The sequence below is a fragment of the Thunnus albacares genome, chromosome 19, assembly GCF_914725855.1.
Source record: "Thunnus albacares chromosome 19, fThuAlb1.1, whole genome shotgun sequence".
Classification (NCBI taxonomy): Eukaryota; Metazoa; Chordata; class Actinopteri; order Scombriformes; family Scombridae; genus Thunnus; species Thunnus albacares.
Genome location: NC_058124.1, coordinates 1,252,655 through 1,269,295, shown reverse-complemented (window position 1 = coordinate 1,269,295; position 16,641 = coordinate 1,252,655). Strand labels below are relative to the sequence as shown.

At 39.7% G+C, this 16,641-nt stretch overlaps 1 protein-coding gene across 8 annotated transcripts in view; it reads left to right on the top strand.

Annotated features, from left to right (window-relative positions):
- Window positions 1–16,641, top strand: part of epb41a (erythrocyte membrane protein band 4.1a) — a 103,061-nt gene that overhangs the window by 4,256 nt on the left and 82,164 nt on the right. For 6 of the 8 annotated variants that reach the window (XM_044335931.1, XM_044335934.1, XM_044335933.1 and 3 more), the window contains exon 1: window positions 12,925–13,091. The exons of 1 other annotated variant lie outside the window; for it this stretch is intronic. The gene's annotated coding sequence lies outside the window, so the exon portion shown is untranslated. Of the gene's footprint in view, window positions 1–12,923; window positions 13,092–16,641 lie in introns of those variants that run through there. One more of the 8 variants, XM_044335937.1, reaches the window with a different exon arrangement.

Genomic DNA, 16,641 nt, shown 5'->3' with positions numbered 1-16,641 from the left:
TTAAAGGCTGCTAGAGACATAATGATGCTGAGTTGTGTCCTCAAACCAGTGTTTTACATGTTAGGTAGGTGGTTAACAACGCAGATTCTTTATACTGAACTTCACCGAACACGACACACAGTTACTGCACTCATCTACACTACTTTCTGCTAACAATCCCACAATGCAATGTGTTGCATTTTATAGATACATGTAGTGTGATACATATAGTCTAATCTACATGTGTAATACACATGTAGTCATACATATAGAGTACATTACAGTGATGTGACTCCACACCTGTCAGTGGTGATGCAAAATGATGATGATCAATAAGTGTCTGAAATCTCAAACTACTGAGTCTGTTAAACAGGGAGTAGTGAGTGATTAAAGGAAGTAGTGCTTTCAGGTGCAGTTTCAGTTAAATAATGGTTACATCCCAATTTCCTTAAAGTCCCCTTCCACTCAAAAATTAGTTGGATGTTTGAGCTACATTGTGCAGAATGACGTATATGCAGACACTAAAAGGCTGTTTTCACATTCATCTGCTGAGAGTGGAGAGAGACTATTTATGATGGCTTCCTGTGATACGGTGATCAGATGGAGAAGCTGAGGGTTCAGTTGAAGATGGTGGATGAAAATGTAGGCACCAGCATCAGAAGGAGATGTGAGTCTGGCGCCAAGGATTTGAATTTCTGAAATGAGAAACGGGAGAGGGAGTCAGCAATAGTATTTTGTAGTCTGAAACTTGGGAGGCGTAGATGATGTATTGGTGTTGAGCTGAGATTAAGGTGGTTTTGCTGATGAACCGCATGGTGTTGAGTGATCGTGAATGACCTTTGTTTATTATATCGATGACAATGTGGTTTTCTGTATGAGCGAGGACGACTTCTTTGACCCCTCATGCCCCTACGATGATGTGGTACAGTTCATAGAGAGCAGAGGAGACAAAGTGTGGACAGTTCAGGTGGCCGATTGGAGACAAACCACCTACAACCATTGTAACCATTAAATCCAAAGGAAGGCGCTGTAGCTGGATATTGTTATACTGGGTGATGTCGTTGTCATAAAAAACCGAACATCATTCCGTGAGGAATAACACATGCGGTGGCTGTGTGGAACGGCGTTCCGCACAAGTTGCAAGCCAGAAAAGAACGGGCTGTGAACACACAGCAGTAGTGCTCTGAATCGACTGCATTGATTGAAAGTGTTGAAGATGCCTGGGAGCCTGGGAAACAAAGAGAACATGGTAGGTGTAAAAACAGGTGCCACCAAACTGCAAGGCTTAATCCAAAATGATGAACGAGTAGGTCTCAAGCTCTGCCTTGTGGTGGGGTTAAGACTCAGCATCGTCACAGTACAGAGAAAAGGAGAAAGCAAATGCAACTGGCAGGAGTTCTCTGGAACATGAAGGTGAAGGGTGCCTGAGCTGGGCTGCACCATGGGGGGTTTAGGGCTCTCTGAGACCAGTGGTGTTGTAGGTGGGTGGCTGGAAGAGCTGAATGAGATCAATGAGGGTGCCTGAGAATATTTGTCTGGGGGAGGGTGGAATGGGAGAGGATCATGTAGCCAAGTCGGGGTGAGTGGGGGGAATGGTGGAGGCTGGGGAGGGGATGCCACTGGTGAGGTTGACGATTGGGAGAGCCAGAGGCAGAGGACCGGCAGCAGGGGGTACTGTATGGAGGTGGGGTGCAGTGAGGTGTCGGGGGAGGGATGGGAACAGAGACAGGTTGGTGGGAAATGGAGTGGGTGGGTGGGAGGAGGCTCCATGGCTTGCTGTAGGTATGCGCGCCCTCATTGATAGTGTTTGCTGCGAGAGTGGGGGCTGGAGCAGTAGATGGAATCGAGGGAGCTATATTAGCTACGGCTGGAGGAAGTGAAGATTAAGGGATGCTGGGATGGAGCCATGCATGTGTGGAGGTAGAAAGCGCAGCCTGCAGACACAGGGATGAAAGAAATGAAGAAAATGCACAAGACAAACCAAATAGAGAGGGAGCAGGCACATGGCGAAATACAACCTGGCCCTAAAGAAGTCTGTGGTTCTGTTGTAGTTATTGGGACTTTGTTAGGCTATTGATTATAGGCTAGTGATTATCAAAGATAATCATTAATTATTGAAATCAATAAAAAGTGTTTGTGTGTGTGTGTGTGTGTGTGAATTACAGGCCAATAAAATGGCTGACGAGATTCAAAATGGCAACAGAGGCCACATGTTCCTTTGATCTGTGAACAAGAGAAGACGAAGGCAAAAGGCCAGACCATGTGGTGGCTTGAGACCACATGCACTATGCCAGAAGCAAAAGAGTATGTAAGGCCGTATTCAGACCAAATCAGGCGGTGCGGCGAAAACACCAGTCCTTCCTTTCATTTGAATGGAGGAAGTGCATTTCAGCTGCGGGTGTTTTGGCCACAGAGACGCCACACTGGACTGCGGCCCGGAAAGTTGAGACAGACTCAACTTTTGGAGAAGTGCAATCTGATGTCACTGCGGCTGAAGGCTGTGGTGGCCAATCACAACTGAAGATCAGACTGATCAGAGTTGTAAAACTCTGCCATGAGGGAAGAGAAAGATGTTACTAGGAGGAGGGGAGGACATTTCTCTTCGTTTGATAACATTAAAAGTAAAGTTTGAATTTGCTTCCCTACTCAATATAAAAAAAGATGAGAGAAAAAGAGATAGAGAGAGACAGAGAGAGAGCAGCAGTGAAGAGAGGGAGTGCTGGTAGCGAGAAAGCTGGTGAATCAAATAAATAAAACGTTATTTTCTGATTGTTTCACAGTGGTGACGTTCTAGAGCACAAATAAACACACCCACATCTCTGCTCAACCCTGTGGCCAGGTTGAAAGAGGTTAGTTAATTGCATGCATGGCCTAGTCACTGCATGTAATGTGTGTGAAGTATGCTAGAGCTTCACTGCAGCTCTCAGCAGCTGCTATGAAGAGTGTCCAGGAGAAAAAGAGCAGTCACTGTTGTTTCCTGCAGCAGCAGTGGGGGAAAGAGAAAGTGGAGAGGGGTAGCTCCGGTTTTGTTGACTGGATGACATCTTGGGTCGCATGCCACAGTGACCACTGGTAGCTCAAAGCTGGGTCCATGGGCAGAGTTAACGTCCAGGTGTGAAGTACCCAGAAGACTCTGGGAAATTGAGTTTATTCATGGACAAAGTTCAGTTTAAGCCCCACAAATGAATTAATTCATTGTGGAGTTTGAGTGGTACCTGCATAGTGGATGGCGTGTTGACATCATTGATGTGTGGTGTCAGGGTGGTGTTGGGCGGTGATTCGAGTGGCTGGCTGGAGGTGTGATGGAAGTAGAGTCTTCACAGAGTTGGAAAAGTTTGGCTTTATTATTGTTTCAGAGGAACGGGATGTCCCTCTCCCTGAGAGCACGCTGGAAGTAAGCAACCATCCAGTTGATGTCAATCATGTGAGGAGGAACCATGTCCGGGACCTGTAAGGTGGATGCGTGTGGATGCACATGGAGCGTCTGGACTCTGGCCAATCGTCAATGATAATGGCTTCTGTGTGGATGTAGTGGTGAAGGAGATATCTCGGTGCTGCTAGATTGAGAGTTATGGACAGTACTTTGCCAAGAAATGTGGTACACAAGCAGGATGGCTAAGTGGCTGGCTGTAGGGAGAAGGAGGCAACAGATCGGTTTAGGTTTAGGACCACTTTGTTGTCCATGGTTAAGGTACGCGAAAAAACGATAGCAACTAGACAGCAGTAAGTCTGAGAACAAACAAAATGAATGTGAGAACTGAGACAAACTGAACAGAAAGGGGTTAGGCACACCTATACAGGCAGACACAGGTGATTGAATTGAGAGAGGTGTGCTCTTGTTCCTGAACCTTTAATAACTTCATTAAATACATGCACTTTTACATTAGCTGTGATTCTATAGCATTAAAAATGTTTCAAAATGTATTTTACTTGGATTTCTAAAGGCTCCAGATATTCCAGAGGAAGCAGTTTTGGAAACTTTGACAGAAATAACAAATTGTTGTCTGACTCTTTATCTGTCCTTCTCTTTTCTTTTGATTCATCTGGCACAAAATAATCAGCAGGTTTGTTTTGAATGTTTTGGAAACCTTTTTGAAGGCCCAAGTTTGTAGTTAGATTTTATATTCATAGCCTCTCTTGCTCCACTCTGACTTCATTTATGGTCTTTTTTTTTGGCACTTTTGGCCACGCCGTGTTAAACCATGCTGTGTTGATTTGCATTTCCATTACACGTCAAATGGCTCCCAAGATGGACCATTTCTGAAGTCAGTGCCTGACCCATCTCCAAGCGGGTTATGGTGACATGAGATGGGCTTCATCATCTTTTAGGGACAAGCTGTCTAACTTCCCTTATCCCTTAGTTAACTTGAGTGGGGATAAAATGATTCAATCGTGCTGCTCTCTTACACTTTCCAAATGTTATCAGACTGAATAGATCAAATTCTGATAGTGAAACAAACCATTTCACAGGGATTGTGATGCTCAAAAAAATGCTGTTTTACACCTGTTCCTTTGACCACTAGTCTCAGCCCAGTGCACTTCCTGGGGGCTTGAGCAAACAGTGCTATTAAACGTCATTGACTCAAGACAAGCATGTCATCAGTTGAAGACACCTTGAAGCGGGTAGCCCTGTTGTAATGGAGATAGAAATCCCTGCTGTGATGGGCTGACGTGCTGAGTCAAACCTCATCAAGCCAAGCCAGCACATGTGTAAGGTAAAGGGCTATTAGTGTGTTCACTTGAGTTTAATAGTAATCCTCCACATAGCACAGCCTGTCAGTGTGTCCAGCAGGCTGCAGCAGAGAGCAGAGCAGCAGAATTGGATGAACAGGTGGTCTCTGACTCAGGATGGATTATCATCATCAAATGTCTGCATGCTGATCCAATATTGGCATGGAGAGAGGAGAGCAGAGTATTTACTCACATCCTGCCTTCAGGCAGATGTAGAATCAAACACAATCATCACAGATGTTGTACTGTCAGGGTTTGTGGAGTTCAGGCCTGCTGAGAAATCACACTGTTAAGTTTACATAAAAATTAGAATGAAGTTTCTCAGAAAGTAGATATGAATAGTGTTCAATTAGTTTTATCCTTTCCCCAGTGTGAACAGTGTACACAGAATAAAGTATAAACACATTTAGATTTTGATTTTGTGAACATTAAAGGATTTATTTAACAGCCAACAAGTGGAAGCTTTTAGCCAAAGAATGGACTTATAGTAACATTTGCAGTAGCATGTTGCTGATGTTGTAATGCAGGGCAGAAAGCAGTAGGTGGACCACCCAAAAATCATCTGATGTAACATTAGTGACATGTCAGAAATATCCTGCTTTGTTTCTGTGCACGTGTACACAGAGACAGAGAGGGAAGTGTTTTGTGCAGAGACCAATAGATTTACTTGGATTTATCACCTGGCTTGAGGGCAAAATAGTGAAAAATGTAGCACCTGTTTGGCATTGCAATCTATAATCTGTAATCTATCTATATTGATAGTTTTGTTCTGATATTTATTGGATGGTATTTGACCTTCAATGATGAATGAATATTAGTCATAACCTGTTGCCTGCAGCTCTTCATCTAACACCTCACTGTGACTGTTTCTTATGTGTCTATACCTGATTTATTTAAAACTGACCCACTGACCAAATAGTACAGAATTTGTCCATATCTTGTTGTGTAAACCTGTTTTCACCGAAGACTAGTTGTACTAATAAAAGTAACTTGGTGAGAAGACATTTGCATTTCTTATAGGTGCTGAATATGTGCTGAAATAAAACCTTACTGCTGGTTCAGCAGTGGAACAAAATTAGAAGCAGCAAAACTCAAAGCTTGTGTTGCTTCAGGTATCAACCAGACATAAAATACAATCCAGGAAATCCTTTTAAAAAAAAAAAAAGGATACATAATATATCCAATATTTATTTAAGCCAACAAACAAACCAACAAATAAACAAACAAAACAGACAATATCGTTTAAAATACTAATACTAATTTAAATATACTATGTATATATTGTATATGATAATAATAATACGTATTCTTCTTCTTCTTCTTCTTATATCGTCTTATATGTGGTTTCTGAGGGATCCTATAGATATTAATTTAGTATAAAGAGAGGGCTGACCAGTGAAATGCTTCAGATGTCACAGCAAAGCTTGTGCCATGAGGTCACGTGCCCTTAGACATGCATTTAACATCTGGGAGAGTATTTTTTCACATGATTAGAATCTGACAAAGACCGATTGGTCTAAATGAAATACTGCATGTAGTACTGATGCAGGAAGTGATCTCTGGGAATGGAAATGGCATCACATCAATTATGGCAATGAGCAAAATGCCAAGCGTCAATGATTTTAGTTGAACCATAACCCTTCTGCAGTCATTTTGATTTGCCTCCACAGAATACACACCAACAGGCTTGTTAGTGCTGTGGTGTTTGACCAAGCTGGTCTCTATTGTTGTGCTGGCACAGAGGTGATTGGGTGAAAGTGGAGGGAGGTAATTAAAGAGCACACACTCAGCTGGAGGCCACAAAGCACAGATGTCAATAGAAGAGGGAGGGAGAGGAGAAGCCTCATGAACACTCCGCTTTGTTCACGCAGGAAGAGATGTGATTTATGTCACACTTGGGGTGTGAAGTCGCACCTGCAGCACAGCAGAGGAGCTGGAATCAGAGGCAAGACCAGCCCCTCTGAAACTAATAAATCAGCAGCAAAATGATGTTTACAAATGCTGGGCGAGGTTCCAAATATAGACTATAGCAACTGCACTGATGTGGATCCATTGATCCAGGATTCTATCAAAGTGGTTTCAGTGGGATGCTCTCTTGTGTCCCCATTGCAGTCCTGCTCATTCCAAACTCCTGTCCAGCTCCTATAAGAGCATTATGGTGATTGGTAAATGGACTGTACTTGTATAGCGCCTTTCTAGTCTTTCAACCAATCAAACGCTACGTGTCACATTCACCCATTCACACATATTCATACGCTGAATGGGTACAGAGGCTACCATACAAGGTCCCAACCTGCCCATCAGAGGAAACTAACCTTTCACACACATTCACACACTCATGGCACAGCTATCAGGGGCTTTTTGGGGTTCAGTATCTTGCCCAAGGACACATCGGCATGCGGACTGGAGGAGCCAGGAATCGAACCGCCAATCTTCCTATCAGTGGATGACCCGCTCTACCTCCTGAGCTCAGATTATTAAATTATGGGATGTTTAAATACCTCAGCTGACCTTTATTTTTTTTTTATTAATTATTTAAATAAACGATTAGAAAAATATAATGTCACAATGTTGGAACAAATAAAGAAAATAAATGTTCTTTGTAGTTAAAGTGTTGTGCTGTGTCTTAGTTCCATAGTACATACCAAGGGTGCCGTAAGTGGGGAGTCCAAGAGGCCTTTGGCCCACCGCTTTACCCTCCTCCCACATTCTTTTTAAGTTGCGTATCTCTGTATCCCCGCAAATGCCCCTATACTGCAACACTTAGGGTAAAAAGACGTTTCAATCATTCTCGTCCACTCTAAGTTTGTTGGTTGATGCTCCCAAAGTTTATTTAGGCTATTGTAGTCCATGAATGACATTTTCACAACAGCATGGCATGTTGATAATTTGTAAAGGTGATTTATTGTTAAATATGGATTCGGGACATGGCTGCTAACAGCACAAGGACAACATTAACATTCCTATTGCCTGCTTGCTGTTACTCAGCCGCAAAAATGTTACTGTCCTGTCAACTCCTAGTTTTGGGTAATTGAACAAAAAAGCTTGTATCTAATCCCATAAACACTAATTAGCTGTTTTGTGTTTGGAATTATACCACTACCCTGCAGTGCAAGCAAGCTATAGCTATTCTGCAAAAGTTTAGCGCACGCACACACACACGCACACACTTTTTGGCCCCCGCACCTCTGAAATAAATTCAGCACGCCTGGAACATTTTAACTGTATACATTATATACTATATACTAATTCTCATACTAGTTTAGCAGCCACTTATGTACTAAGAGGAAATGCTACATGTGCCCACAAACATCAGTCAAACCACGACTTAGGAATACCACTGCTAGTTAAACTGCACAAAGAGAAAGAAATATATTTTTTCCAGAAAAGTAATATTTTTTGTTTTTTTTTTCAGTATCTTCCTCAAACTGTTTCAGCACAACCTGAAGTTATTAGAATTTTTTGCAGTTCTTAGCAACTCTCCTGTTTTGTTTGTACTTTGCTTTTTGGGATAATAGTGAGTTAGTGGGGACAACAGCACAATCAAAAATCAAACATTTTTTGTATGCATACTAACATCATTCAGTGTATTTACCCCTTAAAGTATACAGCAAGTCAGTATTGTACTTCCATACAGTTGGAGGACTTGCAAAAAAAAAACTTATATAGTAAATAGTCAAATTTAAAGCAGCACAGAACAAGATTTCCTGACTTTTATTCTAGCCTGTGCTCATCTGGTGGGGAGGGGGGGGGGGGGGCTTTGTGAGATGACTGTGATAAAATCTTGGTTGCAATCTATGTCAGACTGTATGATAACAATATGAGGTTGTCAGGTTGTGTGTAAATAGTGTGTAAATAGAAAAAACATATTTTTTCTTGTCACATATTAAGGTGAATCAGTCCCCCTAAACTCAGTCATTTCATGTTGTATTCTGATTGGTTGGTTTGTGGGTTGTATCAGCAGTCACATTGTGAGACTGTGGTCTTTAAATTCTGAGTCAGAATTTTGCCTCAGACTGTCTTTGGTCTCCTCGGTGGACGACCCTCACAGTGCGATCAAGGACCGTTGTTTAGGAGTGGCAACCAATAATTTCATAATGATTGTCAACTTTCATCTCAGACAGCCCAAAATCACACAGTATAAAGTTTAGGGGAAAAGTGTTTTTTTGAACTCTAAGGTTAACAAAGGTTCACAATGGAACCTTCAGAGGACTTCAGGAAAGGTTTGATTATTACTTTAAGGGTTCTCTGATTTGCACGTCTTTTTCTGAATCAATGATGTGTCCATTAATGGTTAGTGATATTTATGTTCCCTTTGCCTTTATACTTATTTTCTTGTAGCTGACAGCTTTCTAGCACTTTGATCTTCCTAAAGACATCTAGGCCAGTGATATACATACTGTACATACAGCTAACAAACACCACTGAAGAAAGCATCATGATGAAATATTATCAATAATGTTATTGTTGACAGTTGAGAATGTTGTATTTGGAGATAGGATAACTTTCAACATTAACCTCATTAAGAGAGTTTCCTGTTAAATGGAAATATTCTAGATTTGTGGTGCATAATTTTATACTAATTTCTCCATAATTGTGCCAGCAACTTTACTTTGGATCCTAACTACAATTCAGAATAAAGTTCTGTGGGTTTGGCAGCACAGTTCATCAGGGGCTCTGCTCCGCTCATTTATATTTGTAATGTTCTGTCTACAGACTGGTAGTACAGGTTGGTACAGTTGGGTGGTGGTGCTCTCCCTGCTTCTCTCTGGGGAGCCACTGCGCTCCATGCTGTCACTTCACCTCAGCAGACGGTCTCGCTCAGCACCTGCTCCTCACACTGGGGGGAGGGGGAGGCTGCTAGTGATAGTGACGGGGGAGGGGGCTGCGAGGGCAAAGGGTGGCCTTTTGTGTAGTGATGGGGGAAGGAGTGTCTGTATGAATGTGTGAGGAAAGCTGACTGTACAAACTGCTGTTGTAGGGAGTGCTGTGCTGAACATGCCGCTCCCCAGACAAAAGCATTCAAACTGGCTTAGATATGCCAATTACAACCATGCTGCTGCATCCGTGGAGACCCACTTCATACCTCTGTGTACTGGTGTGATAGTTGGCTGTTAGTTTGTTCTCCTTTTGTGCTGAATGCGTGTGAATGTTGGCATTTTCATAAGAGATGGAAAGCAACTAACTCATTTTACTTGAGGTTTATTCTGCTGGGACTTTTATGTAGTATTTCAATTTTGTCAGGAGTTGAAAGTTCAAAATATTAATTCTTCATTTACCTACATAACTCATTTTTGATGTCACTTTTCTGTTCTGAAATATTATAAATAAAAGTGAGAAAAAACCCTTCACAATGTTTCTCCTGCTGGCATATTTATTAAATGACAATATTTTGGTGTGCAGACATTAATCAGACATAAGAACAAGCATCACAACAGTTCCATGTGTATACATACCCGCTCTGAAATGATCAGAGGACCACCATTGGGTTCATTGGTGAATAAAACACCTTGTGAAAACACACAAACAGGTTATTTGGTAAAGAAGGAAAATTTTATTTTTTAAATTTATATAATATCACACTGTCAAAGAAATAGAAAAGGGCAAAAGGTAAATAAGGCAAAATTACCAACATTCATTATCAAAAGGAAATTATCAATTAAAATGTAATAATCAAGCGCACCAACAACATCCATATAAGAAGTCCAGACTGTTCAAAAGTCAAAGAATGAAAAAAGAAACGTTCAATGAGGAGTCAATTTTTATAATTTAATGGTAATATATTTGAATTTAATGCATATATGATGTCATTCATGAAATAACTCCCACTATCCAAAGAATGTGGAATTAATAGTAGATATTCTAGAACAGAGAAATAATAGAACAGGCAAATAAGAAAACATGCAAGTCTGATTTTTTTGTTTTGTTTTTGTTTTGTTTTGCTGTGTCTTTTTTAGTATTTGACTGCAGAATAATCCAACTGAAGTCAGTAATCTAACCAGACTAGACCCTGAATACTAGACCAAAGGAAAAACAAATGAGAATGTCACAGTAAGCAGGAGTTTATTGTTCAGATCTGTAGAGTAAATATGGATATATTCGAGATGTGCTGCCTGCCAACACACCTGTCACACATTCAGGTGTGCAGAGATGTTTTCAGATAGCTAGTAGCACCATGGCTTCAACTATTTCTTTGTGAATCTGGCACCCCGAACTTTGGCTGGACACAGAATATTAGGTGGATTGTTTTTTTGTTTTGTTTTTTTTTTGGGGGGGGGGGGGGGGTTGCATCTCCTTTTGTGAATGAATAGGACAAAAAATACATTGTTTAATTACTGAGCTTTAGAGGTGTTTGAACTGTTTGTTTATGTTAAGCTAGGCTAACCACTTCCTGACTCCAGCTATGTATTTAACATACAGACATGAGATTATATCCATCATCTCATCTCACTCATTAAGAAAATGAAGTGAGTGAATTTCATATGTTGAACTATAAGGATTCAAATGTTTCCTCCTCTTCAGTGTTGTGTATATGAAATGTAGCTGGAAGCAGCACATCTCCAGTTCCATTCTCTCTTGTCTCCATCCTCAAAGATTGCTTTATTGTTATTCATTATTTAAAGCTTCTGAGTGATGCCAGACCTGATCACACAATCTTGTTTCACATGCACTGAGAGTGTAGGCCTACTTCATTATATTATGTAACAAATAATGTCCAAACAAATGTGGGATTGCATGTACAATCCTCTGAGCGCTGTCACACACTAAAACACTGCAATAAATCAGCAGAGGACAGAAGCCATGCAGGTCTGAAATCACATCTTTATCAATTCATTGAAATGACTTGAGCCTACACACTCTGCCTCCTCGCTCAAAACACACTGTTTCCAATTGCTGAGTGAAAATGGACGCTTTGATTTTTATGGCACAGGATGTCTGTATCCTTGGTTACTAATGGTGGAGCTCTGCCGTGAACAGCAGCTCGGAGGGCTGTGATTGGAGCAGGCTGCTCTCTGCGCTACTCCCATTGGCTGCTTCCACAAATACACTTGCCTCATTACATACAAAGCTCCTCCCTCCTGTACAAAGGAGGGGGAGCCAAAGGGTGGGTATCAGGGCAAGTTAACCCAATGTAATGTCTTACAGGCGTGACGTTTCAAGCTATTTACACAGCAGGTTGTAACTGTGGAGTCTGAATATTTTGTTTCATTTGGGGCTTTTGAATTTCTGCCTTGTGATTCAACCAAATTATAAAATGGATCATAATAGATGGGTAGGATTATGGATTAGGTGTGGGAAGACATGTACAATCTGTGTGCAGCCAGGTGGAGCCAGAGAGAAACTTTAATTTTTACTGTGAATGTGTTGTAGTGAGGGAAGGAGAAGCTTTTCTTACAGATGGATGGGATGTCATGTCATCATCCATTGTTAAATATATTCATGCAAAGATGTATTTACACTCAAATTTACTGAATCTCAACAGCAAAACTAATTTAAATTAAGAATCTTCACAGAGCTTAAATATATTACTGCTGCAGTAAGAGGTCATTTAATGTTACAAAGGTCAGTACAGCCAGATTGCAAAAAACAGGAAAAACAAACAAACTAAAAAACTATAAAACTATAAAACATACTGTAATAATGCATTTATCTCAGTGATGGTTTTGAATGTACTGAAAAATTACATTTGAACTTTTTTTTTCTTCTCAGAAACAGTGATTCTTGTTTCTTTTTCAGTTTCACTGTTTTCTGTATTTGATAGTTGCAAACGAAACAAATTTTACGTAGCATATATACATCTCTTTGGGATACTACACCTTAATTAAAGCCACGAATAGCTTACTCAAAGTTATTTGAAGCAGTGGCAAAAGGAGGACTGATATGGACTCATATTTTTATTTCAGTTAAAGAGGTTTAGTATGTTGTGTTGTGTAAAGAGGTAAGCACCATAAACTGGCTTTTTTTTTTACATTTCTAAATTAAAACTATGTTATAAAAGTCCATAATTATTCTGGCGGCATACTTGGCCTATGTGTTTAAAGTTGTGTTTCCCACTTTACTTTGAATATAAATAGGTACTGAGCTACTTTGCAGTTGCCCAACTACTCAGCAACTTCAGCAGGTGAGTATAGCAGAGGAGGAATAAAACATGATGGTATAATAATACATACGGCGCCGCTACTGGCTGTCTGTAAGACAACGCTGAGGGCATACGTCACACCACTCGCTCCTGGTACCTAAACACATTGTTAAAAGCCGCTTGATAATGCTCATGAATTGCTACTTTGTTTATCTGATGCTTGGAAGGAATAGTGACCAGTGAGCATCTACTTTCACACAGGATCGTTTTTTTTTCTGTTGAATGATCTGAAGAGAGAGAGGTGAGTGATTTCTGACATCACACTGTGGGCTGCTGAGGGAGAATTTGTTGACATTTTTTCACATTCAGCGCCATTTGCAGACAGGTACACCTACCGCCCCTTTTATTGTCCCCAGTCTGAAACGCGCTGTTTTATTCTGAAATCTAATACAGGCTGAATCCTTTGAATAAAGTGTTTAAATTATTGTGATATATTAGAATATGTCGGCTCATAATAAAGCGGTGCAGTAATGATAAGAACGAGGGCAGATGTAATGGTTAATTCCTTGTAAACAGAGATACTTTTTATATTTGCGTTACAGTATGAATGTATTAAAAGGATGAAATGTAGTTATTATTATTGTAAACGATTCGGTGTATTAGTCATCAGCATCATCAGCATCGCGCTCTCATAATGCTTACAGCGGCTGTAATCAGTCTGCATGTTATCCAACAGTGACAGAGAGGGAGCAGGCGTTACACGCCATCATTTGTTTTTCAGGCTCACTGTACAATCAGCATGGAGACGTTGATGTGTAGCTACAATCAGTAAAGTGATCATCAAGAATGTTTTTAATTGATCTGTGGGAAGAAGAAAAAAAGTTAGCTTCATTTACCTCAATACAGGTGTTCCATAAGAAAGATATTGTCTGTTATGACTCACGGTGCTGTTCTACATGCTGCAATGGCTACATGTTTCATAATTGACATCCCCCCTATCACAAATTAGAGGCATCACTGAGTCCCACCTGATTTTTTTTTCCACTTCTAAGTTTTCTCTCCCAGTATTTTAATTTCTTGTCTTACCCTTGTTTAATGTAGAAATGTGGCTAAATCATTATTTATGTCAACTCATATTTTTATTTATTATTTTGTTCATATTCACTACAATAAGAGTGTAAAATATCTTCAGTTCCATTATTAGTTGGTTTAACCATCTGTGTTAGCTATGGGTTGTTTATGCTTAAATGGCATTTTGACTGTAGTACACATGGAAAAGGTATAACACATGTATATGTATAATACCTTTACTTGTTTTCATCCATACTGTAAATTGTATTAACATTTGTGGTTTGTATTTCCTTAATTACTTAATTTACCAAATTACAGAATTCTCCTCCTCCTCATGCAAATCCAAACATTCACTTTCTGGATGTTTCTGGAAGATCCAGAACCTCTGTAGTTGTGTACTGTGAAATATTATAAAATTAATTCCACAACTTGGATATTAATTTTATAATATCTAAAATTACTATTCAAAATTTCATGATTCAAATCATTTTTTAAGCTCTCCTCACTGAAAAAAGCTTTTAATCAACTTTTAATGGTGCGTTTAAAGTGACAATGTTGCATTCAGAAAGTGAGGTCTGCATGTATATTAACTGATATTTAATCCACTTCCTGTCCTAGTCTGTTTGCCATGCTGGTCTTGGTAGTTAAAGTCTGCTTAGTTATTGGTTCAACGTTCAATTCTAAAACTTTTTCATTGGCTGAAACATCTTAATATTTGATGTCCATTAGAGTGGATATTGGGGTCTTACAGGGTTGATATGGACTTATAGACTGCTCATTATTTAATTCATCATGTTAGATACAGTGTGTGGCACTATCCTGCATTGCCTTTAAATGCAAATATTTAACATCAAAAACTAAAACACTCATAAAACATGTTTGTATGATTGACAGGTCTGATCGCTATTACAACGACCAATAATGAATATATTCATAAACTCTTGTGTCTCACTAAAATCAGTTAGGACTCAATCATTGTTTTTGCACGTTTGCATCACATATACTTGTTATGTTGTGAGGTTTGTAATTGTGTTTTTCTCAGGATGTAGACAAACTTTGGCTTCCATTTATTTCATTACAATATTAAAATCATCCCATAAAGAAATCAACTGAGTTCAGGACAGTAAACACCATATCTGCTGTTTTATTGTTGTCCAAGTTATACACTATTTGTGTGTGATGATGCAGAGCAGACTTGAATAAATAAGTACTTTCAACTCCATTATTAATATATGATAATGCAACACTGGCATCAATAAAAGCAGACATGATGCTGACTGAGGGATCATCGAACTCATTGATTGTCATACTCTAGTACAATATGCTTAGAAAATGATCACCATAGAGAGCCAGTATACTAGAGGTCAAATTAGAAATAAATAAATTATAAAATATCTAATCAGTCAAACTCTTCTATCAGAGCTGGATATCACTGTCTGGCCTACTGATCCTGTGCCTTTAATATGTATCTCATCATTGCTGCTCTCATGCATTTAGTCCATTCAGTGGGGTTTTCCTTTTACATAATGTTGCATGACATGCATGTGTGTCCACTGAGGTGAGTGTGAGAATGATCTGATGTGACATAGAACTACTATACCTGTGTGTTAACACTTGTGGAGAACAGCCTGTGTATGCAACAGTCTGACTCTCAGTACACTCTTTGAGAAATGCTCCATCCTCAATTCAAGGAACGGAAAATGGAGTGTTTTTCCTGCTGTGTTCACAAAAATGACTGATATAAACAAGTTTAAAGGCATCTGAAACCATAGTATTTAGTTGATGTCTAGTGTTCCTCCATGTATTAACAGACCTGTCAATCAGTGTTTAGTAGCTTTCAGTTATATCAGCGTGTTTTTTGATAGTACCACTTGTCACCAAAGTCTGAAATGTTCAGATGTTACACGCATACTGTGTGTATGTGCTTTAAGCCAACACATAAACATTCAAGTTCGATGTTTCATAGATGATGGGCACTTGACGGAGCATTCTGCCACCTCTCATCAGCCTCTTTATCTGTATCTCTATCTCTCCCCTCCTGTTGTATTTCACACACTCATGTCCATCATGTACAACTGTCAGTTCTTCATCTCAAGAGACTGCTGGTGAACAAATCAACACATTCAGGCATACATCTTCTTTTCAATTCCACATTTAACAAACATTTGATATAAATTGCTCAGAAAAAGAAGTGGATGGAGAGAGAGAGAGAGAAGAGAACAAAAGAATGATGACTACCTAACAGGGCAAACTATGAAGGCATAGTTAAAACTTAAATTTCAAAAAGGATATTAAGGTTATATTATGTCACATTGTCATACACACAGATGTATATAAGCTCATAAGAATACATAGTAACACCAACATTAGTTATAATACCATCAATTGTTGTCTCATTGTACTTGTGTTGTTACTTCAGTGTTTGAGTATGGAGATTTGTTTTTGACTTTGGGAACAGATATCTGTGGTAAAAATGTTCTAAATGCAAGGATCATTTATACTTAGCTCTTCCTGGAGCTTTCAACCATATCTCATAGCCTTATTCTGTGTAACTTGCGCATCATGTGACCTAAGACTAGTCACATGGTCTCTGGTGTCAGAAGTGAATTTCCTCCGTGAATGTCCTCCGACCTTCAACCTCTTCTCAGTAGATAAAGAGGTCAAAGTGGTTTTGGTCTGGTATTCACAGACAACTGATGTCTGTTAATTCAGTCTATTGCTCAGGGTCCTTTCCATTTCACTGATGAAGGGACCCCTCCATCTGTCACATGTAATGTCAT